Source organism: Myotis yumanensis, unplaced genomic scaffold (assembly GCF_028538775.1).
Source record: "Myotis yumanensis isolate MYYU_CA2020_CCGP unplaced genomic scaffold, mMyoYum1.0.hap1 SCAF_3, whole genome shotgun sequence".
Taxonomy (NCBI): domain Eukaryota; kingdom Metazoa; phylum Chordata; class Mammalia; order Chiroptera; family Vespertilionidae; genus Myotis; species Myotis yumanensis.
Window position 1 is genome coordinate 175231257 of NW_027223754.1, and position 26034 is coordinate 175257290.

General features: G+C 41.8%; 1 protein-coding gene and 1 pseudogene across 1 annotated transcript in view; both read right to left on the reverse strand.

The window, feature by feature from the left end:
- The window catches only part of FGD4 (FYVE, RhoGEF and PH domain containing 4), a 220422-nt gene that overhangs the window by 192669 nt on the left and 1719 nt on the right, over positions 1-26034 (reverse strand). The gene's annotated exons all lie outside the window — the stretch shown is intronic.
- On the reverse strand, positions 9805-11016 carry LOC139006455 (keratin, type I cytoskeletal 19 pseudogene; annotated as a pseudogene).

The following is a 26034-nucleotide window of genomic DNA, read 5'->3' on the forward strand; positions in this document are numbered from 1 at the left end:
ATTTTATGCTGCTATACAAATATATGGCTTTACTATGTATGCCTAAAATACATCATCATATATAACATTTATGTAATATACCACAAACTGTCCAATAATAGATATATTTAAGTATTGATATGAGAATCAAAATATCCACATGTAAAATATATTCATTGCTATTATAAAAGATACCTGGTTAGATGCGGGGTGGTATGGAGGAGTCTAACAACAAAAAAAGCAATTTAAGATTGAGAGAGTACAGGGAAGCTATCAGTTATCCCTTCGCGAAACTTTACCCAAAGTATAAATGAAGTAAACCAGTCCTTTCATACTTGCCACACTCAAAACTAGAACCAAACTCAGCCTGAGTCAGGAGGGTGTCTGCATGTGGGGGTCAGCCCGGCACAGTAGGTATCAGAACCCAAGTGGTGTGAGGGCACCTGCACAGAGATTAGTTATGTACAGCAGGATTGACCAAATAAATAAATACAGGGGTGGGGGTGGGCAAAAGTAGGTTTATAGCCCTGGCCAGGTTGCTCAATTGGTTGGAGCATCATACCATGCACCAAAAGGCTAAGGGTTTGATTCCTGGGCAGGAGACATACCTAGGTTGTGGATTCGATCCCCTGGTTGGGGTGCATATGGGAGGCATGTTGCTCTCTCTCTAAAAATCAATAAAAAACATATCCTTGGGTGAAGATTTTTTTTAAAAAGTAGGTTTACAGTTGTGAGTACACAAAGTCTGCACAGAGTTAATAAAGCTATTGTAATAATCATAACCTGCATTTTCCATATGAACAACTGTAAACCTACTTTTGCCTGCCCCTGTATATTAAGGATAATAGAAGCCAGGTTTCTCACTTCCAGGAAAGGAAGTTGCAAATATGGCAAGGGCAAAAATTGGAATGCTATGGTGTCAGATTAGAACTGGATATATCTGTATGAAAGATTCTGTATGATTTTTAGAAACATAGGCGAAGTGTAAGTGTGTATAGATACATATGTGTTACTGGAGAGCCAGCCAAGTCAAAGGAAGCTGGCTCTTCCCTCCTTGGCTCTTGTCAGATATGGAGAAAGAATTCAGATGACTGACAGAAAGCAGTGTTGAAACAAAGCAAGCAACTGCCATCTGACCCAGTTATCCCACTTCTAGGAATATATCCCAAGAAACCCGAAACACCAATCAGAAAGAATGCATGCACCCCTGTGTTCATAGCAGTGCAATTTACAGTAGCTAAGATCTGGAAACAGCTCAAGTGCCCATCAGCAGATGAGTGGATAAAAAAGCTGTGGTACATTTACAACATGGAATACTATGCAGCAGTGAAAGAAAAAAAAAAGAAGGATCTCTTATCCTTTGAGACAGCATAGAGGGACCTAAAGAGTATTATGCTAAGTGAAATAAGCCAGAGAAAGACAAGTATCGCATGATCTCACTCATATGTGGAATCTAATGAACAAAATAGATCCAGAGACATAGGAGCATGGAACAGATTGTCGAATCTCAGAGGAAAGGCTAGGGTAGTTGAGTGGTGTTAAGAGATCAACTAAAGAACTTGTATGCATATACACATAACCCATGACACAGACAATAGGGTGGTGAAGGCCTGGGGTGGAGCGTAGGGTCTGGCTAGAAGGGGTCAATGGGGCCGGGGAGACATATGTAATACTTTCAACAATAAAGAAAGCAAAACAAACAAATTTATTAATAATACACTTGGCATAAAGCACAAGTGGACAACTCAGTTTATCTGGGTGTCCCACCTGGTGGGGGTTCAAAGATTTTATGCTTTTCCCCCCTATAGGTTTCAAGCTTCCCCTGCCAGACAGACTACATTTCAAGGTCCCCCTTATACATTGTTGTGGCTTTTCCCAGAGTTTATGAGAACATCTGGTGATTTTATCTTGACAAGTCCCAAGACTGCTGACTTCTTTGTTCAGTGGGTGAGATAAATTCCCTCCCTCACTCTTCCCCTCCTCCTGCCCTAACAGCTCTCTTTTTTGCCTAATATCACCCCTTCTCAAGTGATACCATCAAATGCTTTCAGGGTCTTGTTATTTGTCCCTCAGGCTTCATTTGACCCACCTCTAAATCTCGCCTTCAGGGCCCCAGTCAGGGCCTCTTCCCCTGTGGACTCTTCCTTGTTGCCCCCGCTGCAGGTCTTTAGCAACCCTGTACATGCTGGGAACATCACTTCCCAGCTTGTATCACAAGCATTGATGTCTCTCCTGAGGGCAGGAGCAGGCCTCACACTACCTAGGCCAGAGAGTGCATGTGGACATACTGCCCATAGGCATGGTCTGTTTGATCCACAAAACAAAGTAACATTTTTTTTCATTAGTTGTAACCACTGAGAAATTTTACAATGAATTCCAGTGTTTAGGCTTCTCTAGAAAAACTGGAAGTTACACAGGCAGGAGGTCCTTACCAGAGCTATTTCGAATCTGTGTTTAACCAAGAAATGTTAGACTCTTGGAAATATGTATCTTATTCACAGCTCATAGTATCAATGTATGCCTCATTCTCAAAAATGATTGCTTACATGGGATGTGTAAGTCCAGTCCCAAAAAACTAATGCATTAAGACCTACTGATGAAATGTAACGAATACATTTTCTGACTGCCTATTTCAGCACCCACAGAAATAACAGATTTTTTTTTCCAACTACAGTTGACATTCAATATTATATTATTTTCAGGTGTAGAGAATAGTGGTTAGACATGTAGATAACTTACGAAGTGATCTCCCATAAGTGTGGCACCATACATAGTTATTACAATATTGTTGACTTATTTCCTATGCTGTACTTTACATCCCTGTGACTATTTTGTAATTGCCAATCTGTAGTTCTTAATTCCTTCACCTTTTTCACCCAGACCCCTAGTACCCTTCCCCTCTAGCAAACATTAGTTTGTTCTCTGTATCTATGAGTCCAGAAACAACAGATTTTATTCAATAATTCTACCATGAGTTGTTTCCTGCAGTCCTACCCATATAAAAAGCCATTATACTCGAGGCAAACCCGGTTTGCAACCTAATCATTCCTAAGCAATGGTCAGAGGGTAAGAATTATGTAAGCCAAGGTCACATTTCCTAAATCCCTATTTTACACCACAGAAATAGCAAAAGAAAATGAAAAAAAAGAGAGAGAGAGAAAATCTTGATATAGGCTTTTTCAGTATTAACTTACTTTCAAAGAGCCATATGATGAATATTGCACATCTCATTATGGCAAGTGCAAGCCTTCCTATCTTTCAAAGGACCTTTGAGCCATCTTCACACTTCATTGGCCGCATATTTTTTCAAGGCCAATTTACAAACACACACAAAAATCTTCAACTGGTAAATGTTAGATTTGCATGGGAACCTACCCATCAATGGTCCTTCTATCTCAATCTGCTAATAAGCTTTTGTGATATTCCAATAAGTCAACCAAATCTATTTACATTATCAATCACCATTTCAGATATGTGTCACACAATTTGGTAGAAAGCATTTAAACCGTTACAAATTTAGGACAGAGTACTGTAAAAGTTGCCCAAAACTTTCTGCTGAATTCGGAAGGAATGCTACCCATTCTCTGTTTGATCCTCACCTCAGGTCTTATCTTGATACAATTAAGCACTTTTGAAGAGAGAAAATTCCTCTGTCAAAAATCTTTGCCTAACTTGAAGTTCTATTGAACTATATAGAAACAATCCAAAGTTTTTCCATCTCAGAAACCAGCCTGCCTGTTAAAATGGGGAAATTGTATAGTATCTGAACTATATTTCAATAAAGCTGTTTTGTGTGTGTTTTTAAGTCAGTGTGTCAACTTTGTTTTAATCTACGATTTATTACTTTAGTTTGGTGTTAAGCCCTTTCAAATAAGCCCTGTTCCTTTTCTAACACTGTTAGCATAATATAAAAAATTGAACTTGAAGGTTGTATCGTTAATTTTCATCCCAGCTTTTTTATGACTACCAGTACTATGTTCTCCTAGAATAAGGTTTTCTTCAGTCATAACAACAAGCAAACACTTTGAGAAATGGGACAACTTACAAAAAAGGATGGAGCTCTGAAAATACAGCTTTTGTTTGAGGGATAGCTGAGGACAGGAATGCAATGAGCCACTGTGACCAGATCCCAGCGTTGCCAGTTCAATGAACTTTGCTTAACTAGGAAGGGCAGAGGAATTCATCATAAACATAAACTGCTCATAAATTAGAAAATTCCTTTAGGTGATCCAAAGAACTGATCCAGAGGTTTCATTTATGCTACTGGAAGTAGGCAGAGACAATAGTTGGAGATATGTCTGGGTGATTTACACCTTTATCTTACCAAAAAGCAACAGTTTCAAGTACATTCACTCTCCTCTCTGTCCTTAGAAATAAATTTTAAAAAATCTACCTACCTAGACTAACAGGCTACTACCATAACCAGGAAGCTAGGTGCACACACCCAAGGAATAAAGGAATGAGAGTGGAGTTCTGCTAGACATGAGTTCTCACACAGGCAAGGAGCACTATATGTTGACTCTCAAGAAATCTTTGGCAATGCCTGGAACTACTGGTATTTAGGGAGGAGAGGCTGGGGCACTGCTGAACATCCTACAGCTAATACATTTACATCCTTTAATTTTTCATGACTCAGATTCTATTTTTTTTAAAATAGGATTCCTTTAAATAAGTTTCCTTGGTACTTTTGAGAAACGATTGAATTGAAAAGTGCTTTTAACTATAACTCTAAAAATGTATCTGTTTTATGTAACAGGTATCCTTTCATTATAACTAGCTATTCACATCACTTTTAATTTTTTTTAAGACAAAGTTACATTTTAAAAAATCTCTATCATGGGTGGGGTGCGAGGGGGGAAAACCTTCAGTAAAGCAAAGGGATTAGCTATCTGGTATGTTTAACCTGACCTACATAACAACTTGAGCCTTTCCCTTTCTTTTCTAAGTTTCCTCACACACTCCAGCTCTTTCCAGCTCTTTTCATTAATACTACACTCTGAAACTTTCTGTCTACACTTTTAAAACGGAAGAGAACCTTAAGCCTCAGTAATTTACTCGGACTGTGTTAGCTTGCATTAGATCTTGCTTAGCCACAAAAAAGTTAGTTACCCTATGACTAAAAAGTGAGGCTCAGGTGAGCAGTAACAGTTTGAATACAAATAACTCTTTATAGCTGGAATATTTAAAATAGTTTCCCCTCTTCCTGGTAAATTCACACACATGAAAATAATTCTAATTATTAGGCTAAATTCATTTCTTAGCTACTGTGAAACGGTCTGGCCTTTATGAAGAAGAAAGCTTTACTCACACTGTAGTCTTCAGGAAGGTCATTTCGTTTATGTGAATTAGTATTTTTATGCATCTGGGCCCACTCTGGGTTCTTTATGGGTGTAATTAACTTATTCACCTTCTCAGTGCCTTATGCTAGGAAAATGGGAACAACTTGAAACTGTTGAAGATAACTGACATGTAGAATATGATTAACTTGTGAACAGGGTTCAAATTTATGCTAATTCAAAAATCTACACAATGTGACGAGGCACCACATGGTGCTTTGACAGAATTTGTCTGTGTACTGCATATAAGTCATGGAGTAGCGAATAAGATTTTTAAAAAACAAATATAATGGTGAATGACAGAAAATTTTTGTTCTGAGGAGAGCAGCTTCACTCCTTGATAGTGTGGTAAACGTGGTTAAGAGACCCGGCTCAGAATCAGTCAGGCCAGGTTAAAACCCTGCCTCTACGACTTTACGGCTTGGGGCGAGTTGAGTCTCATGACCTCCCTAAGTCGGTTGCTTTATAAAATCAGGATAATGGAAGTATGTGGTAAGGTTCTGAAGGATTAAGTAATGCATGTAAAGCTTAGTACATTTACATATTCAGTACTCAGTAATGCTAGCAACAAATGTTATTTACACACACACACACACACACACACACACACACACACACACGGCATTTGTGTGTATTTTAACTGGTAATTGGAATTGACCTGAGCCCTTTTGAAGACAGATAATAAAACTAATGTACTAAAACTTTTAGACAGATGCCTGTGTACTCATTTGAGTAGAACCAGCAGTTTTCACATTCTCAGATGTTTGCATTTGCTCCAAAAACCGTGTAAAGAGAACTTAAAATTATTTTTTTTTTAATTTTTCAATAACAGTCTACATTCAATATTATTTTGTATTAGTTTCAGGTGTATAGCATAGTGGTCTGACAATCATCTACTTTACAAAATATTCCCTCTGATAGTTCCAGTACCCACCGGGCACCATACATAGTTATTACAATATTGTTGACTATATTCTCTATGCTGTACTTTATTATTATTTTTAAATATGTTTTTATTGATTTTAGAGAGAGAGGAAGGGACAGTGAGGAACATCAATTGGCTGCCTCCTGCATGCCCCCTCCTGGGGGGTCAAGCCCACAACACGGGCATGTGACCTGATGGGGAACTGAACCGTGACCTCTGGTGCATGGGACTACGCTCAACAGAGTGAGCCATGCCAGCCCACCAGGCCCCTATGCTGTACTTTATATTACCACTGACTATTCTGTAACTACAAATCTACATTTCTCAATGCCTTAACCTTTATCACCCAGTCTCACAACACCCCACCTCCCTGGCAACCATCAGTCTCTTCTCTGTATCTTTGAGTCTATTTCTGTTTTGTTCATTTATATTGTTCTTTAGATTCCACATATGAAATCATATGGTATTTTTCTTTTTTTGACTGACTTATTTCACTTAGCATAATAAGCTCTAGATTCATCCATAGCAAAGTGAACTTATATTAACATGTTGTATAAATTCCCTGTTAGCCTTTTGGACATATTGTATGTGACCAGTGTCTTTATTTTCAGAGAAAGCGAGATACCTTTTACTCTTTTGGATGTTTTGCATTTCACCAGGTCTCTTCATTTTCAGCAAAAGTGAAATATCTTTTCTAGACACACAATTCTACTATTGCACATCATTTCACTGTATTATCTACGTATCACATACATGTTCCTTTCCATGGTGAAAATGACTTTTTTCAGGGTGTTATTGCTCTCCAGTGATGCAGGTAGGACTATGCAGTAGTGGTCCTTGGGGCATTTCTTCTCATCTTGGAAGACATTAAATTCTCACTTGCTTTATAGAAATGGCTTGGAAATACATAACATCTAATAACATTGGGATAACAGTAGTAACCATTAGGACATCAGACCAAGTCGAAAAAGAAAAATGTTATCTGCTCTTAAAATAATGTTGAAAACTCTGTACTTTACTCATGTTAGCCTTCACTTAGCAATTTCCTTAAGCTTGCTTTTAATTTTTCCATTGCTCACAGCAGATAAACAGCCACAGATTAGGAAAGAAATTAGAAGGGCTCTGGAGGGAAGGAGTTACAAGAGTGTGTACCTTTTAGATCAGGGGTCCTCAAACTACGGCCCGCGGGCCACATGCAGCCCGCCGAAAACATTTATCCGGCCCGCCGGGTGTTTTTGCCGCCACTGTGTGCATAGGAATTTGTTCATAGTTTTTTTTTAAACTATAATCCGGCCCTCCAACGGTCTGAGGGACAGTGAACTGGCCCCCTGATTAAAAAGTTTGAGGACCCCTGTTTTAGATATTAACAGGAATTGTCTAACCTGACATGATAAATAGAAAAAAAATATGACATCACCCATTTCAGTAATGAACATTTACAATTACATCCTTGTCATAAAAAATGTTTATGCTCTGCCAGTGTGCCTCAGTGGTTGATTGTCGACCTGTGAACCAGAAGGTCACAGTTCAATTCCCAGTCACAGCACATGCCTGAGTTGTGGGCTCCATCCCCAGTAGGGGGCATGCAGGAAGCAACCAATCGATGATTCTCTCTCATCATTGATGTCTCTATCTTTCTCTCCCTCTTCCTTCCTCTCTCTAAAATAAATAAAAACATATATATTTTTTAAAAAAAGATAAAGGGTCTTAAAGTTCTATACCAATGAAAGTGGTTGGTAAACAAAGGATTTTCTTTAACTATTGACATTAATTATGATGGTTAATATGAACATCAACAAGATTGGTTAGTATAGGCTTTCTCAGGTTGGCACTATTAACATTTTAGGCTAGATAATTCTTTGTTGTGGAGGCTGTTCTGTGCATTGTAGGATGTTTAGCAGCACCCCCAAACCTCTCCTCCTCTCTAGATACCAGTAGCTCCAAATATTCCTTAAGAGTCATGCCCAGGCTGAGAACCACTGGTTTTGTTAAGTGTATTTAAATTACTTACCGGACTGGCATAAAATATGCACTTTGAAAATGTAGCACTCAACATAGGATTTCATTCACTCACTCAGTTAGAATTTCACCAACAACTAATAGGAGCCAGGAACTCTTCTGGGTGTTGAAGAAATAGTGGGGAACAAGACAGGTATAGTCCTGCTCTCATGACACTAACATAAAGGTTCATCTTTGTGTTAAAGTGATTCGACAAATCACTACAAGAGGCGATGAAGGAAGAGTCTCTGTATACACAGCTCTCAACTTGGTGAACTTGGTGAACTGAAGGCCTCATGCCAACTCATTTCTCTATTCTTAAATAAGTTTGATCCCACGCTCTGCCTCCACCTGTTCCTGTCAAGATAGCAGCCCACGGTGACCCAGTTGCTGTAGCCACTAGTGCAAAGGGCCAGGCCTGCCACCCTTCTTCTAAGGTCTGTGCAATGCTCACTTTCACCACCCACCACAATCACCTTCCTCCCTGCCCCCGAGACCAGCTGTCCAGACCAAGTTCCAGGCCTAGAGTCCTGTGGCCTAAGTCCGGCAGTCTCCACACTGGGAATCTTGATTGTACCCTTCCTTTGCACAAGAGAATGCAGCAGGCAAAGCCCTGGCTCTCATGGGGTTTAGTGTACTGGGGTGGGGGTAGAGGTGGGGGACAAAAAATAAGATTAAAAAATACAGTTAGTGCCCTAGCTGGTTTGGCTCAATGTTGGCCTGTGAACTGAAGGGTCCCAGGTTCAATTCTGGTCAAGGGCACATGCCCGGGTTGTGGGCTCGATCTCCAGTCAGGGGTGTGCAGGAGGCAGCTGATCAATGATTATCTCTAATCATTGATGTTTCTCTCGCCCCCTCCCTTCCTTTCTGAAATCAATTTAGAAATATTTTTTTAAAGAGTAGGGTAGTGGTAAGTGTTATAGTGAAAAATAAAACACAGTAAGCAGTAGAGGAGCGGGGCTTCCAATTTTAAATAAGGTGACCAGGAACAGACCTCAGTGAGAAGATGCGTTGAAGTAAAGACGTGAAGCAGATGAACTCAATACTTTTGAACACTGAAAGTAAGGTTTCAAGTGACTGAAATTTTGTATTAGTCAAGCCTTCCAGGTCTACAATAAAAAGTGGTGTCACTTAACACGTGAGCAGAGAGAAAATACTAGAAAAAATATAATAAAGAAAAATTCCTTTTTTAAAAATTTTATTTATCAGTTTAGAGTAAGGCTCTTGAGAGAGAAACAGTGATTTTTTGTCCCACTTATTTATGCATTCATTGGTTGATTCTTGTATGTGCCCTCACTAGGGATCAAACCCACAACCTTGGCGCATCAGGATGACGCTCTAACCAACTGAACCACCCAGCCAATGCAGAAATTATTTTCTTAATCTATTTTGGGGGGGGGGGGGATATTTTTGAACAAAAGTAAGCAGATATAAACTATTAAACATTTCCAAAAGTCCATAACACAGCCTTTTGCCACCCTCCCCGCCCCCCCCCCCCCCCAACTTGGGCCATAAAATAACATTGACAGGTCAGAGGAACAGCCAGAGGTAAAGGTCCCTCCCCTCTCATGCCCCTACCCAGGAGCATCCACTCCCCTGCTGGAAGGAGGAAGCCTGGGAGGCTGCTGGGCTCAGGTTGCTGTAGTAGGCATCCTGGCCCTGGAGCAGGCTGCCTTGGTGGTGATCTCCTGCTGCAGCCCCATCTTGATGCCATGAGATTCTGGTACTCCAAGTTCTGCCACTCAGTGTCAGCACTAATGTCACACAGCTGGACTTGATACTGCTGATCAGTGCCAACTGGGCTCCAAAGCGAGCCTCCGGTTCTGCCAGTGTGTCTTCCAGGGCTGCTTTATGCTGAGCTGAGACTGCAGCTTGATCTTCAGACCAAGGAGGGTGAGGTGCAGGTCAGTGACCTCCATTTTGCTAATCTGCAGTTGTTCCGTGTGGCCAGCGACCTCCCGGTTCAGCTCCTCGGTCTGGCTGGAAGGATGCTGAAGTCTGGTTCACCAGCCAGACTGAGGAGTTTGGACAACCTCATACTGCTTCTCATGTCATTAGGATCGTGGCCAGGTCGTGGAATCCACCTCCACACAGACCTGGCCGCCCACCTGGCCCCTCAAAGCACTGATCTCCTCATGGTTCTGCTTCAGGTAGGCCAGTTCTTCCTTCAGGCCTTCAATCTGCATCTCCAGACCAGCTCTAGAAAGGGTCAGCTTGTCCAGGCTTGCCCAGGCCATTGATGTCAGCCTCCACGTTCAGGCACAGGCAGGGCCTGCTCTGTCTCAAAATTTGGTTCGGAAGTCATCCTCAGCCAGATGGGCACTGCTGACCCACAGGACAATCTTGGAGTTCTCAATGGTGGCACCAAGAATCTTGTCCCATGGCACCTCCATGGTCTGGTAGTAGTGGTGGGCCTGGGCCCCTGCTTCTGGTACCAGTTATGGATCTTCATCTCCAGGTCGCGGTTGGCTGCCTCCAGAGCACGCACTTTCTCCAGGTAGGAGGCCATGAAGTGGTTGAGGTTCTGCCTGGCCACCTTCTCATTGCCCACCAGAAGCCTATCGGACCCAGCCAGGGTGCCCACATATCCACCTCCCTAGCTCGCAGAATCAGATGAGGACACGAAGCAAGTGGAGGACACCAAGACACCATGGCCGCCTAAGCCCCTGAGGCTGCTGGGCACACAGTAGGCACCTCCAGCTCCGAAGTGCATGGTGCCACCAACCAGGCCCATGAAGGACGAGGAGCTCATGACTGGCGATAGCTGGAGGAAGTCATAGTGAAAGAGGACTCAGAGACCCTAGTCGCAGGAACTGTGGTCAGCAGGAGTCACAAAGCCTGTTTTCTGAATGAGTCACTATAACATTTGTAGGAACTAATCGTGAGACCCAAAGCAAGGAATCAAAATAAAAATCCTCTTCCAGATGAAAAAATATAAATTGCAGAGGGATCCAGGAATCTAGGCTAGAAATGGGCAATTAACAAAAAAATCCGGTGGAATGAATATTCTGAAAGAAGGGCAGTTAGTGCATCAGTGATGCATGCCATTGCCAATTTAGTTTTCCTTAAGTTTACAGAAATGAGTCACCATCAGGACTGTAAGTAAAGAAGCACCTTTCCCACCCCTGCCAGCTCATCAGGGAGCTTTCATGACATTATATGATGACAGCTACCCACTGAAAGTGGGGGTTATATGGATATCTTTTAATTTTCTATTCCTGTTTTTTTACCTTCCCAATGCCCACAATGTGGTTAAAGCAAATCTCCCAGGTTAACAAAAACATACAAGTTGGCCATTCAGTTCCAAAATTGGAAATGGGCATTAGTTCTCAATGAAAATGAGCTTAAACTGGGCACCACACTGACTTCAGAACAAAGATTTGCATCATTGGCAGTTGCCTCCTTGCTTCCTCCTGAATTCTTCCCTTCCCTTCTTTTCACTGTTTTCATAACCAGTGGCCTGAGTTTACCACTTTCTATAAAAGGACCATAGAGGGGCTCTAATTAGAACCCTAGTCAGTTCCCTAGTTCTTGCTCCTTAGCAGACAGCATCTCTGGGTATGACTACTCAAATCCAATTTTTTTTTTTTAATGTTAAGAAATATAAAACCTTTTTTAATTTTTTTTTTATTTTTAAAAACTTTATTTTTGAGAGTATTACAAATGTCCCTCTTTTTTCCCCCATTGCCTCCCTCCACCAGGTTCCTGCCTCGCCCCAGGACTCCACCATCCTATTGTCTGTATCCATAGGTAATGCATATCCAATATAATAAACACCTAATATGCAAATCGACCGAATGGCGAAACCACCGGTGGAACAACCAATAGCTATGATGCACACTGACCATCAGGGGGCAGACACTCAACACAGGAGCTTCCCCCAGCTTGCAGGCTCCAGGCCAGCCAAGGTGGGTGCCAGCGGGGCCCCCGAATTGCCCCGCAGAGGGAGGTGACCAGAGGTGGGGGGCGGGGCTGGTCGGCGGTGGCAACAGGGGGCGGGGCCGGCAAGCGGGTGCCAGCAGGGGCCCCCTGATTGCCCCGCCGATCACCCCACAGATCGGCCCTGATCGCTGGCCAGACCTAGGGACCCTACCAATTTTGTGCACCAGGCCTCTAGTATGCATATAAAATCTTTGGTTAATCTCATTCCATCCAAACCCCCCTTCCCTCTGAGATTCGTCAGTCCGTTTTATGTTTCCTCTGATTCTATTTTAATCATCAGTTTGTTTTGTTCATTGGATTTATTCTGATTTTAGATTCAATTGTTGATAGATATGTATTTATTGCCATTTTATTGTTCATATTTTTGTCCTCTCCCCTACCTTCCTCCTTCCCCCTTCCCCACCCTGGCTTCTTCCCCCTCCCCTTCCCCCTCTTTCTTCTTCCTCTTCTTAAAGAATACCCTTCAACATTTCATGTAATACTGGTTTGGTGGTGATGAGCTCCTTTAACTTTTTCTTGCCTGTGACCTTCAATTCTAAATGATAGTTTTGCTGGGTAATCTTCGTTGTAGGTCCTTACTATTCATCACTTTGACTATTTCTTGCTGCTCCCTTCTGGCCTACAAAGTTTCTGTCTGACATCGGGGCAGGAATTTGGGGGCAGCTTTCTCCCAGACAGGGATGGCTCGCAGAGGTCATTGAACCTGTACTGGGACCTCCCCCATCACAGAGCTGACTGGCAGCTATATCGGAGTTTCCATCAGCATTGCTCACACTGTTCACTCCACCCTGGTGATTCCCTTAGACCCCGTGCCATTCCAATATGCAGCCCCACCCAAACTGTTTGTAGCTGCTTTTCCATACGAATGGCCTGTCCTGGCTCAGGCTTCAGACTTTGCTAAAACGTCATAAACAAGCAGCAGCTGGAGTCAGCGTACCCCATACTTATCAATAAGAGGCCCAAGACCCAGCACTAGCACCATCTTGCCTTCCCTCACAGCTGGGCCTCGCCTGGGCACTTCCTAGCCCAATACAAATATCAGCCCTCTGCAAACTTCTCTGTAAATCCTGGCGGGGGTGCCCCAGGCAGTGCTTGACTTTGCACCTCCTGGGAGGCTCCAGAGTCAGTGACCTGGTGGACAGCTTCAAACCATACCAGATTGCAACCTACACATCCATAATCAACACATTCAAGGGGCAGACTCAGTGAGCACCAAAGCCCCACTGAAGCAAGTCCTGCTCCTTAGGGGTGTCTCCTGCATAGCAGCTCTTCCACTGTAGACTCAGTTGGTCCTCACAGTCAATTGGCCTAGAGGCCAATTCCTTCCAGCGATATCAAACAAGACTCAACTACAAGACTGTGCACACAGCCCACATAGGGGTGAACCTAGAGTGCCCAGCTCAGGTAACTGGGGTGGCTGAACCACTGGACCCTATAGGATACCTATTACATAAGGTCACTCTACCAATTCCAGGAGACATAACAGCTCTACCTAATACATAGAAACAAACACAGGGAAGCAGCCAAAATGTGGAGACAAAGAAATATGTCACAAATGAAAGAAATGGAAGCAAGCAAGCTCCTGGATACAGAGTTCAAAACAATGGTTATAAGATTATTCAAAGATCTTAATGAGGAGTTCAAGGGACTCAATGAGAGCTTCAAGGGACTTAGTGAGACCTTCAAGGATCTTAGTGAGAATGTCAAAGACAAAAAAACAAAAAAAACACACCACCAGTCAGAAATTAAGCACAGACTAACTGAAATAAAGAATAATTTATAAGGGCCCAGCCAGCATAGCTTAGTGGTTGAGCATTGACCTATGAACCAGGAGGTCATGGTCCAATTCCCAGTCAGGGCACATGTCCAGGTTGCAGGCTCAATTCCCAGTGTGAGGCATGCAGGAGGCAGCCAATCAATGATTCTCTCTCATCACTGATTTTTCTAACTCTCTCTCCCTCTCCCTTTTTCTCTAAAATCAATAAAAATATATTTTAACAAAAAGAAGAGGAATTTACAGGGATTGAACAGTAGAATAGAGGATTCAGAGAATCAAATCAATTATTTGGGATATGAGGAAGCAAAAAACATCCAACCAGAAGAGCAAAAAGAAAAAAGAATCCAAAAATATGAAGATAGCGTAAGGAGTCTCTGGGACAACTTCAAGCATACCAACATTCGCATTATGTGGGAGCCAGAAGGAGAAGAGAGAGAGCAAGATATTGAAAACCTACTCGAAGAAATCCTATATAATAAAAGGGTAACAGGCATATTGACCCTAACGGCAGAATGACCACTGGACCAGTCACTATGAGGCACACTGACAACCTCTTGGTCCCTTTCCCTGGCCGGCAGGCTCCAATCACCTGATGGCCACCTGTGGCAGGGGCAGGGCCAGCAAGTGGGCGGGAACAGCCGACCTCTCGGTCCCTTCCCCCGGCTGTCAGGCACCAATCACCCAATGGCGAACAGGGAACCGGGGGTGGGTGGCAGTGAGGGGTGGGGCCAGTTGCAGGCAGCTGGGGAAGATGGCCCTGATCACAGGCCAGGCCTAGGGACTGTACCCACGTATGAATTTCATGTGTCGGGCCTCTAGTAATGACAGAAAATTTCCCCTACCTGGTGAAAGAAATAGACTTACAAGTCCAGGAAGCACAGAGAGTCCCAAACAAGAGGAAACCAATGAGGCCCACACCAAGACACATCATAATTAAAATACCAAGGATTAAAGACAAAGAGAGAATCTTAAAAGCAGCAAGAGAAAAGCAGTTAGTTACCTACAGGGGAGCACTCATATGACTGTCAGCTGATTTCTCAACAGAAACTTTGCAGGTCAAACCCACCTCTTTATTACACTAAAAAGGTTAAGAGTGTGGAAAAAAAGCTATGACTAATTCTCTTAGAAACATTAAAGTGATTTGTCAACATATACAGGTAGGATCCTAATATTACTATTTAGTATTACATATAGACACATGCATGTGTGTATATATAGACATATTCTATTATGCAACCATCCATTATAGTCCTTTTTTTTAATGTGGTAAAAAAGAAATACAGTTTTGCCTGTTTTTGCAGAACACCTAAAAGGAACAGGATACTTAAAAATTAACACTATTCACATAACTTCTGAGTTTATTAGGCAACTGTCACCCAGCTAAGTGAGATATGATATAATGTAGTTAAACAAGTTCTCAGCAAAAAGGCAGCAGAGGGCTTGAGTTAGGTAGTCCCAAGAAATTTGGTTGCACATCAAAGACCAGAAGCTATTCTTGTTTCCATTTCCAGAATCTTTTCTAAGAATATGTTTCTTTTTCCTTGAAAATGGCTTTCCCCTCTTCCTCATTAGCTACAGATTATAGTGTTGCTTTTGTATTTAAATTCTGGATAAAAATATAAGAGGAAAGTGTTTCTTCATTACTAAAGATCCACAGTTAGTATCTTTATGTAAAAACTGGTGTGGCTCAGTTGGTTGGGTGCCGACCTGTGTACCAAAAGGTTGCCAGTTCAATTCCGAGTCAGGGCACATGCCCAGGTTGCTGACTTGATCCCTGGTAGGGGGTGTGCAAGAGGCAGCAGATCAATATTTCTCTCTTCTCTCCCTCTCCCTTCCTCTCTCTCTAAAAATCAATTTTAAAAATCTAAAATAATAATAAGAATGTTATGGGAGATAGAAAGTATGGGGGTTGAGAGCATTACTTTAAATCCTGGCTCCTTTAGCCATGTGAACTTGGACAAATTATTTAATTCTGTCTGGGCTTCTGGTTCCTACTCTGTACAATGGGAATAATGGGTCCTATTTGTGATAATTGAGTTTATGGACAAAAAGCACTTAGAACAATATCTGACCAACAAAGAAGGTGCTCAATAAATAATAGCTATTATTATTATGACTCTTACGATTGTAATTATAATTAAAAGGGCTGAAGCAGTAACCAGAGATAATGGAAGGGATAGCCACATAGAGTAAGTAAGTTTTCAGTTTATAGGAGCAGGTGAGGAAGTTGTTAGTCAATGTTTTCAATTTTTTAATCCAGGAATGTATTTCATAAGCTTTACTATTAGTCAGAGGCAGTAAATATTGTGCAATTATATTTTAAAAGTTAGGTCAACCTACATTTCAATGTCTCACAATTTTTAAAACACCATCAATTGAAAGAAACATTACAATTTCAGAGATATTAAAGTGTGAAAAAGTGTACATTTTAGAGTTGATGACAATACATTAAGAGATGGAAAATAATACAGTGATATTTCAGGTATCATATATACCCCAGGTTCATCTTTTTCTATAAGAGCTGGGAGCTAAAATCTAACTTCTAATCATTCCTAGTTTCTGCCTCTCAGATTGTTTTGTTTTTTTTAAGAGATGCCCATTAGAGGTGGCAGAAGAAAGGAGACTTTCATTAGGAGTTTTTTCCTTAAAAGCTAAGTCCTACTAGTGATAAACAATAGGCAAAGAAAAAGGCTATGAAAGGCGAAAGAAGACAGCAGATGGAAAATGATCTATATATATAAAAGCCTAAGCAACCGGCCGACCGGCCGACTGGCCAGTAGCTGTGACGCGCACTGATCACCAGAGAGCAGACACTCAACATAGGAGCTGCCGGGCTGTGGTCACTTGGTAGCGGCAGTTCTTGGCTGATGCACCCGGAACCAGAGAGGAGGGAGCCCAATTCCAGGGTGTGTCACCCAAGAACCGCCCTCTCCCAATCCGGGACCCCTCAGGGGATGTCGGGAGCTGGTTTCAGCCCGATCCCCACAGGCCAGGCCGAGGGACCCCACTGTACGAATCCATGCACCGGGCCTCTAGTAAAGCTATAAGATAATGGAACTCCTGACAATCTAAGAGAGTATTTGGGGGCCTTTCAGGGGAGGAGCAACCCCAATTATCTCTCCAGTCAAAACATCACAGCATCAAAAAGAATGCCAGGAATAATAAAAAACTGTTAAACCGAAAGGCATATCTATTCCATGAATTCTCAAAGAGAACAAAGTATGCTATTCCCACGCCTTTCTTAATACGCCCCTGCACAAAGTTGCTGCATGTTCCTGAGAGGAGCATATGAATGGTGCAGACACAGAGGAAAGCTGAGAACCACTGATGTTAGAATATTTTGTTTGCAAGCTGGGGTTACTGATCAGAAAGGGTTTCATCTGACATTCTCTCTCTTGTACGATATAGCCAATAAGTCATTCCGCCTCTCTTTGAGTATTCTCTTTAATAAGGAACTCATCAGGACCACCAAAGGAACACAACTTCATTTTCTAACAGTGTTGTCAGAAAATTCTTATATTGAAGCAAAGATGTGCTAAGCTAGTTGGGGTTCTTCTGTTTACTCAATATTTATTGAGCCCTTGAATGGACCCTGAGGACCGAAGGAATGGATGACTTGAGTTAGGGATTGGAGGGGCAGGAGGAGTAGAAAAACACGGAGGAGTATCAGTGAAGAAGTTGAGGTGGCTGGCAAGAGTGAATGCAGGGGGATTTTTTTCCTATAGGGGTAGAAGACAAATAGTCAGGGAGCTCTGTGGATCATGGAAAATAACCAGTTGCCGCTTGAGTCAATAGGGGATCAGTGATGAGAGGAGAGGAAACAGAAGAAGGTGGTGGTTCTGTGAGGCAATTCAGGCTTTAGGGGAGGTTGACACTGAAGTGGCTGGGGCTCAAAACAGCACAGGAGGAAAGACTGAGAGAGGCCAGCAGTGGCAGGCAGCTTTGGCAGGGACTAAGCAGGGGAGAGGGCTAAATAGAGTGCATTATGAAAAGCAACGAGAAGACAAGTGCCTAGGAGAGCGTGCACCTTGGTTGTTTGTAAAGAACCAATCACAATCCAGTAAGACAGTGCTGGATTAGAGACACACATAAAACGCCAAAATAAACCCAGACTGTGAAGAGTGCCTGTGTTCATCCTAACAACCTAACTTCCCAAGCACTGTTCTAAGCCCTTTAAGAATATTAACTTTTTATTCTTCTAACAACTCCACGATGTGGGTAATATTTATATCCCCATTTTATAGATGAGGGAACTGCCGGAAGCCGGTCCATCCTTGCTGCTTGACACAGTCGCTGCAGGAAAGAAACATCTGCACAGCATATGTTTCAAGGGACCTGGCATATATAGTATATTGTTCTTAATATGTTTGCTCTCCTTAGTGCCATGTGTTTTAACCAAGGTCACCTCTCTGAGAAAGGTTGTTTCCCCAGGTGGGGATTTTTCCCTGAGGTTAGGGAGGGGATACAACCCCTTAATTAAGTGCCAGGCGGGTAGTTAAGCTACATAATCTTTACTCCCTGGAATGGAGATAAGAAATGCCCTATCCTTTGTAATAGAAATTGACAGGATTAAAATCGGCTGGTATAAATACGGATGTAACAAGACAATAATCATCAGATCCTCATCAGATCCTCATCAGATCCTCATCAGATCCTAACCAGAACCTAGCCAGAGAACATGGCAAAAGATCCTGGACAGAACCTGGCTACAGAACTTCACTGGAGAACCTAGACAGAACATGGCAAAAGAACCTGGCTAGAACCTGGCTAAAGAACCTGGTGACTGAACCTGGCTGGAGAACCTGGAGAACCTAGCTGGAGAACCTAGCGAGAGAACATGGCAAAAGATCCTGGACAGAACCTGGCTACAGATCTTGGCTGGAGAACCTAGACAGAACATGGCGACCGAACCTGGCTAGAACCTGGCTAAAGAACCTGGTGACTGAACCTGGCTGGAGAACCTGGAGAACCTGGCTGGAGAACCTAGCGAGAGAACATGGCACCAGAACTTGGTTGGAGATCCTGACCAGAACTTGGTTGGAGTTCCTAACCAGAACTTCGCTGGAGATCCTGGAGGGAGAACCTCGCTATGCTGATGAACTGAAACCAGTTTCCATGTCATTCATTCTTCGCCGACTCCGTCCACACCTTTGGGGATCCCTGGACCCGTTGGGGTTGGACCCCAACAGGGAACTAAGTAAAAAAAAGAACCCAAATCACCCAGATAATTACTGCAGAAGGCTTCAAACCCAACCAGTCTGACTCCAGGGACCACACGCTAAGCCATCATAGTGTATTCTGCCCACTTTGATTTTCTAGGGCCCAACACAATGACTGGCCCATGGTAAACACTGAAATACTTGTTAAAGGGTTGAAGGATCCCTAGCTTTTGTGGGCTCATAGAGACAAACTAAGAAGGATCTAGGGATTTGAAAAAGAACATAGATCCTGGTGGAATTCATTGGCTCAGGGGTATGAACGGTACTTGGGAGAGCTATTTTTCCAGCCTGGTATAGGTTTCCAGGTTGTGTCAGCAGGATACTGCTCCCATCAAATGCATAAGCCAACAGACACAGGCTTACCCATGACCCTGAAGGTCCAAGTCAGCTGGGCAGTCTTTCCCAAAATTGGATGTAGCAGAGCACAGTGTGCCTTCCTCTGAACTCCAACCACTCTGATCACTGCTCTTACACCAACACTGACTTATATATCACCTGGTTCATCATATATAATCACACCGGTTTATTATATATCACATTCCCCCTTGTGGGCTGAAAATACTTAAGGTCAAGGCATTTGTATTATTCATCTTGGATTCCCAACACCAATTATCATATTAAGTCACCAATATAACAGCATTAAAGCAGCCTGTGTTTTTCATTGCGGGAGAGGGGGGGAGTTACATGTTAGTCAACTCTCTACAGAGGAAGTAAAAATCACTTTGTTTAAAAGCTTTATTGTTCCATGGAGGATATTTAGTAATAATTTTTAACCAAATTTGGCTATAATTTGATAAGTTCCTATACCTTATACTGCATTATATCTGAAATTATACGCAATAACCTCTTGTATTCTTCTGCTGGGATATCTTATAATTTATTTGGTTCTATAGCAGTGATGGCGAACCTATGACACGCGTGTCAGAGATGACACGCGAACTCATTTTTTTGGTTGATTTTTCTTTGTTAAATGGCATTTAAATATATAAAATAAATATCAAAAATATAAGTCTTTGTTTTACTATGGTTGCAAATATCAAAAAATTTCTATATGTGACACGGCACCAGAGTTAAGTTAGGGTTTTTCAAAATGCTGACATGCCGAGCTCAAAAGGTTCGCCATCACTGTTCTATATACTGACTTTTCACCTCTTAAATGTTCTCATTAGCACAAATTTTTTAAAAAAACAAATAACCCTATCCTAAAGGCATTGCACTTTTTTAAGGCTTCTATTAACATGTAGCCTAATACAAAATGTTGCCTCCCAGAAGCCCAGGGAACATCGCAGCCTTGCACAGCAGGCTGGATATTTACCTTGGTGCAGTCCCCAGAATAGTGGCTGTGAGGCAGGACAGTCAGAAGTTAGGAAAATTCCTTGGCCAAGTAGAATAGGGAAACTAAAACAGCTGAACAAACTGACGGAGCAATTTCCAGCCAGATACAGGTCACCTCCCTAGAGATAACATCTAGGCCTCAGTTGCATTTCAGCTCCAGGCCCAGAAAAGCAGCAAAACCAGGTGGGCTACACCAGGACCACTGGCAATGACTAATCACCCCTGCCCTGGTGCTCACCAATCAGTAGAGACCACGACCCTAAAAGGGCACACCAGAAAAGGGATGCGCATTCTGCTGAAAACCTTCGGAGACCTCCCCTAAGATTCCCGCCAGCAAGAGAGAGCTAAAAGCCTCAAAACAAAGGACCCAGTGTGTGTTTCCCCAGCCAGAAGAATGCCTGTGCCTTCTCCTTCCCCCTCATCTTCCCCCACAGGCAGGCATCTCCTGACTCTAAGGGTCCCCATGAGACTCGCAACCAGGGGAACAATGGGCTGTGCTAGCTCATGCTGAGCTAATCCCCTGAACCTGTCTCCAGGGCCCCCTTTTCTCTGACTTCCCAGTGAGCTAAAGCAGCCCACCTTGGCTCACTTCTTTCCTATGGCATTTCTAGAGAGCCAACCAGAGCACCACCTAGGTCTCTCCTGTTGCTTCTTCTATCCTAGGTCCTTCTTTGGGCCCCAGATTTTAAAAAAATACCCTCAAAGTCACCTGGCCTCCATGTTGTGAAATCTTTCCTGCATGAAGTCAAGAAACCATACTGGCCAGCCGTATGCAGACCTGCTCAGGGCCAGCGCCCCTGTCCTATAACAGCTGCAGGTGGTGAATTCTGGTGAATGGGTCATACAGCTAGGTTTATCTTCAGGCTATTGCTGCATAAGTGAGATAATAACACAAAACTGACTGTGGGGTCCCAGAATACTTCCTGGTGATAATGTCCACTGTCAACCACACTCCAAGGACAGATGACTACTTCTACACAATGCTCTGCAAATGATGTTAAATGTAGTCCTGAAAACACACACGACTCCTGAAGTGTGGGCAATGCATAACTAGTCCAGCTTTAGTAGTTCAAATAAGATTAAATATTTGTGTGAACTCCTAAAGGTCCATCTCTATACTGAGGGGTTACTGGTAAAAGTTTAACCAACAGTCAGTCAACAAGTGATCATTCTTGAATACAGAGTATCTCATTACAGGTATCAATAACAGCCAGTTGAGGAGCCATAGAAGGCTTCTGGCCACGGGAAAGATGTGATCAATTCCCAGATTTAAGAAAATTAATGGCGGGGGGGGGGGAGGGGCGGGTAAAGTGGATAGCAGTACTGCTGGGGAGAAAAGTGGGGCTGAAATATGACAAAGGTGCCATCAAGAAAGGAAGGGGAAGCCATAGTACTGGAGGCAGATTGGATGGCAAGTAGATAACAGAGCAGATTTAAAATAATCTTTGAAGGCAAAGGAAAGCAAGGTTGTTAATACCGCCAAGGAATGTCAGGAGAAAAGGCTTGGTTGCATCAGAAGTTGCAATTTGGTGCCCTTATGACATTTACATTTCTTAAGCAGGCCTTGAAAATAGCAGAGCAGTATAGATGACCTAGAGAAGCCCAGAGACTGAATGAGACCATTAAAGAACAGAGGTGGCAGGAAATAAGAGGTTGCAGGAGAAAAAGAAGAAAAATGAGCTAGCCAGAGGACGAAACTTTGAGATTTAGTGAAGTGGGAAAATCAGGCGATCACATGTAATCCAGACCCAAAAGAGAGCTTAAAAAAGAAGCAAATGCCACTGAAAAAATTTAACAATAAGGGCTGGAAAACAGGCTGTTAGGTAACAGAGTACTGATCCAGTTGGGAACAGAAGGTAGCCTAGAAATAAGTGGGGAGGTGGATAAGAAACGGAGACAGCAAAGGAAGTACTAGTACATAACGTAGTTTAAGTAAGAAAGCTGTTGGGTGGTAGCTTCAGAGAATATCAAAGTTTAAACTCGTTTGAAAAGAAGAGAGAGGGAGGAGGAAGTAAAAAGAGGTCAACCGAGCTCACATCAAATACTCCTGTTGGATATAAAAAGTATATCAGCATAAATTAAAGTCTATTTCAAGAGGGACAGGGTGGGGTTGAGAAACAAGAGCAAAGTAGAAAAGACGTGTAAAAAATGCAATGAAGAATCAACCAGAAATAGGCAAGAAGGTTGCCAAAAAGTAGAGGGCCCAGATGATGTGTTAGTTGAGGGGCAATCTGTATCATTCATTGCCTGGCACCAGCAAAACCTATCCTCAGGACCAACGAAGGAGTTTACCCATGTTTGGGAATGCCCAGTCGTTCAAAACTGGTTGCATTCGGGAAAATCTGGGCACCTGTTGAAAATACAGCTTCTCTCACCCTACTCCTGGAGATTCTGACTCCTACCTAGGGTGAGGCTGGGGATTTTTAACAAGCACTCCAAGTAATTCTGATGCAGCCAGTAGGATGGCATTTGGAAACCAAGCACATCATCAGAAGGATCTGATATACTTTTTAAAAATACAGGTTACCAGCTCCTGTCCTAGCCTAGTGAATCTCACTATGCTCACATCAACAAAATGAAACACATCTTGTTTGAGTCTTTTTTCAATCAACTTTCCAGCAAAGGCATGTTAAAATTTCTTTCAGTACAAACTACACCAGAATTGAACCAATTATTTTGAAAGTCCAGAGGTAGTGGCCTTGGGCAGATATTTCATGAATGGCTATTCATTAAAAGACAACTGACTACTCTACTCTTTAAACTGCTCTTGGAAGGAAATTCAAGTAAAAAAAAAATATATACTCTTCCTGGTTCCTGTTCCTCTAAGTGACTTTCCAATCTCAAAGTCCATCTTTAAGCAGCTTCTAACAAACATTAACAGATTGACATACGTCATCATTTTATTATAAATCTTTAAACAAATTACTTTTGTAGATCACTGTTTTAAATACAAGACACATTCATTCATGTCACAAATATTATTAGCCTTAACATATATGTAAACATATAGGGTACATTATCATTGCATAGCACTTTGCTTTTCAAAGCTCTGGGACATCTTAAAAACTAGTATTGCAAGTATGTGAGAAGGGAAGCCAGAGAGACCTGGTTCAAATCCTGCTTCTGAAACTTAGGCTAGTTGTACAATATCACAAAATTAAGATTTTCTGAAACTTGATTTCTTTCTTCTGTAAATGGTAATAATACCACCTATCTTGCTGGGTTGTCATAAAAATAAGAATTGTAAGTAAAACACATATAGTTCTGATTCAGAACCAGCATTTACCGTAATAAACAGTACTCTTATCCCTCTTACCCAGATTTCCATCGCAACCCCCTCTCAACAAAGGTAAAATTAGTCCTCTAGAAGTACTCATGATATTGGACTTTATGTTGAAAACCCAAGTATTCCAGCCATGGTGAGAACTTTAAAAAGAAACTCTTACTTATGGAAAGCTTGCATGTCATAATAATGTGAAGAGTCCTTTGTCACACATCACCCAGATGCTCAATAAATAACAAAAGATATACTTTTAAGTGTACTGCTGAGATAAGAAGATAATGAAGGTTCCTAAGGATAAGAGAAAAAAAGAAAAAGAACGACAAATCTAAACCCTAGCGGCAAACTAATTTGTAGGCCCACGCTGCCGTGGGAGCAATACTATTCCCTCCAGAAACCTGAGGGTCTTGTAAGGGAAAGGGACACTTGATCTTGAGCTTCTGAATGGGAAAGGACTGAACATGAGAAACAACCTCAATGTTCCACGCTTGAAAGAGCTACACCTTTGTTAAAAGGGTGAGGTAGGAAAAATCTGCCTTCCATCAAAGCAAACTAATGAGTAAATCTGCAGACCTACACCAAGCCTAGATTAATTAATGAAGATAATGACACTGATCTCCCCTGAGCAAGCCTAAATTCAGATTTACAACATCTTCAAGTCAGGGAAATGCCTGGTTAATAGAAGTGGTCTTGGAAGTAGAAACAAACAAGTATTTTCTACAGAAGGTATCTTCAATACACATCCTTCAGGATTCCCATAAAATTAAGGAAACACGCTACCTTGAATAATAGCAGGAAACACACACATTCAGTAGATAAGGTTTTCCTCTACCCCCAAAGGTTTCAGATATTCATACTATGGAAAGGGGGAAGGAACAGAAAAGTTGAACCAAATAAAACACAAAATAAGAAAAGTTCAATCCGACACCACACACACACATACAAAATGCCCTTTTAAATTTTTTTTCATACTGGAATTATGTGCAATAACGCCAGGTGTACTTGAATTTGAATCCTGGATAACTAAGCACCAGTTTATGATTCTAAGCAAGTTAGTAAAACTGCTGTGCCTCAATTTCTTCTACTGCAAAATGGGCATAATACTGTACTACGTACCTATTAAGATTGCTGTGAAATTTCATACACATATGTCTTCATGTGTGTATCACATAGCAGAGTTCTTTAATACACAAATGTACTTAATAAATAGTAGCCATTGTGAACATTAATAGAGTGTCTCCTGTGTGCCAGTGATAGTGCCAGACCCTTTGGGACAGAGATGGATAATGATTCCTTGCTAGGATACTACCTGGCATGCTTGCTTTGTGCCAGACATTTACCTATATAACTGTACTTCATCCTCCCAACAGTCCTATAAAGTACTATTTTCTCCATTGTCCAGATGAGGAAACTAAGAAATGAGTTAAGAGTCTTGGTCCAATTCACACAACTAGTAATGAAAGTGGGACTAGAACTTGGGTGCTATATGTCCCCAAAGCCTGTCTTAATTACCTTACCTCTCTCTTTTCCCTATTTGAGAAGATTCACATTCAGCTACATATGGAGAATGCAGTTGGTAGACTTCTTTTTCTTTCCTTTCTTTTTTCTTTTTTTTTTGACCAAAAAGCAGAGAACTCTAAAAATAGTGAGTTTCACAATCATAGAATATAACACAACACCATTAAACTGAATTCTCTGCTAAGTTCTTGACATCTCAGTTTTTGTTCCTTCTTTGAAAGGGAAAGTAATAACAATTTGATTATGAGTATGCAATGAGTCTAAACATTGTGGTTTTCATATGTAAGTACTTTTTTAGGGACTATAGATTGGCACTTCTTAGGAATTTAAACCTTGTTTACTTTTTTGATGAGAAGATTATATTTATATAATGATAGATAGTTGGATGAGACTTAATATTGAGTAGCAGATTTGATTAAAACAAGGAAGCACTTTCTAATTGTTTTACCCCACCAAATTGAATAAGGTGTGGTCATTCAATAGTTTAAGACTACCTGTCAAAACACCAGATAATTCTCCAACAGATACTACAGACTATATTATGGTAAAGAAACAACTGTACCCAGGAAGACACAGGAATTACTTTTCAGCCCTAATAATAATAGCAGCAAAAACTTGGAGTTCATGTTTAGGAAAAGAAAAAAAGAAAGGGGACAGGAGGTGCTTTGAATTTTCTCTGAATAAAAAATAGAATAGAACCCTAGTCAGTTTGGCTCAGTGGATAG